Raw genomic sequence first — 2,406 nt, 5'->3', positions numbered from 1 at the left:
AATTTGCATGGCTTCAATACTAGACTTGAACTCTTATTTCTTGAAGTATTAGACCCATCCTAGATTTATCCAAATACAAATAAAGTATGTTTTGTCAAAGAATTAGCCAATTATATAAATATTGACATATGTTCTTAATAGCCAATCATATATGTCCTAACATAATTTATAGTCTTTCCCATGAAATGTAGACTTTCCCACAAAATGTTCAAACTTTCACATAGAAAATATAGACTTTCCCACAAAATGTGCAGATTTAATATAGTGCTTGCAAAGGAGTTCTAGATATTGCTATATGAACATAAGATGTTGGATATCTAACACATAGACTTGTCATTGTTGTAAGTAGAATAGATTGTGGTACCATGTGAGGTATTTTGTGAGTCCTCAAAATGGAATAATACCCGAAAGAATTTTTATTCAGACATTAGGTCGTGTATTAGTAGGTGATATATATATATATATATATGCCCACGATGCATTACCATTAGAAAGTAAGATATTGGGATTGGATTTATTTCAAAGTGTACAAACTTTCCCATATAATGTATAGATTTTCTACAAAATATATAAACTTTCCCACGAAGTATAAAGACCCACAAAAACATCAAATTTCAAACACAAAATTTTTCATAAGAATTTGAAATTTTTATTTATTAATTCATTAAAACCCATATACAAAATCAACAAAAATTTCTATAAATTGTTTACTAATTCAACAATAAAAGTTTCTATCCAAATACAATATTTATATGCTCATATCCAACCAAATATAAAATTTAACACCCACTAAACAAAATATGGACTACAATTTTATAGGCAAAGTAACAAGCAATCCAAAATATAACTCAGTTCATTCCTTGTTTTTTAAAACTGGACTGACAAGTCAAACTGGTTCAACCGGAATCTGGACACAGAACCAATTTGGTAAAAATTGGGACAATTAATGATACTCAACCGTGAAAACTTCTGATTGAACCAATAAAATTGGGAATTGGACTCATTTTTAGTTCTTTGACCTTTTCAGTTTTTAAAACCATGGTTCATTCATCTTCCTCTTCATTTTCTCACAATCCAAATAATTAAAGGTAACAAGAAATATTGTGATTTACAATCCAAGTTCTCGGAGGAGAAGTTACAAGAGTTTTGAGGTACTATGAAGGCGTTATTGAGGGAGTTTTTTTTTGAGAACTTGAGGAGCCAGAGTGGACCAATTAGGAGTGGGGCCATGATTTGAATGAAGGCTTTTCATAGGGAAAAATGGGCCAAATCGGCCAAATACCACATTTTTTCAAAAATTTTAGCCAAAAAACACTGTTTCGGAAATGATTGGTGATCTACCACTTTTTCAAGTACTCGAACTCACCAAACTCAAGCACCAGATTTTCTAATTCCACCGTGGCATGCCAACATGACATCTCAGATTAAAAAAATGCACCTAGTACTCGAGTTTATTGGACTCGAGTACTGTGTGTGGTACCCGAGTCCAGTAAACTTGGGTACCAATCTGGGTTGGCCACGATCTGTTCAGTGTATCATGCTCATGATACTCGAGTTTCATGGACTTGGGTACTGTTAACACAGTACCTGAGTCCATAAAACTCGAGTATTGCTCACTAAAACCACCGAAAGTTCAAATTTTATCTCTCATTTCTCACTCATCACTCACATACCTAAACACACTCTCACTCTTCACACCCGAACGTACAAACCCCAAACCCTTACTCCACCAGAGACAAGCCCATTTCATCGGCGGCAGAAATCTCTCCTCTAGCCGACGACCTCGCACTCACTCCACTGGAGATAAGCGCATCTCATCGGCGGCGAAAAACAAGAACTCTCCTCTCATCGGCGACCTCGTACTCAAAGATTAACATTTCGGTAATTTTTTTTCTTTCCATGAGTTTTTAAATTACACTTCTGTTTAAGATTACAAAATTTCCCAAAAGGTTTAAGTTAGGAAATTGTGAATTTAATCATGTAATCTAACATCCTTGATGATGGCTGGTGTTTTACAAATGTAAATTCCACAAACCGTGATTTAAATTGAATATCTTGTAAATGACATGCATAGGTTTTTAGCTTTTGTGGTTGGACTTGAAATGACCGGAAGAATTTTTTAATATTTGATAGGAAAAGTTGTGTTTGAATAACTAAAAAACTCTTGATTTTAAGTTTTAACTCCTATTGTTATTAGCAAAGCAACAACCGAAATAACAGGAACAAATATTGATATGGTCTATATGCTCTTCTAAATATTTATATTAAAGCTGGATGATTTTAGAACATCATGCTAGCTTTCAGGGTGATTGATTGTGTGGGTTCTATTTGCAGTTAGTTTATATTTGCATTTCATTTGCTACTGTCCTGGATATGCAGTCAACAATCTAACAATATTTGAACTAG

Source organism: Castanea sativa, chromosome 9, assembly GCF_040712315.1.
Source record: "Castanea sativa cultivar Marrone di Chiusa Pesio chromosome 9, ASM4071231v1".
NCBI lineage: Eukaryota > Viridiplantae > Streptophyta > Magnoliopsida > Fagales > Fagaceae > Castanea > Castanea sativa.
This window is presented reverse-complemented; position numbering follows the sequence as displayed.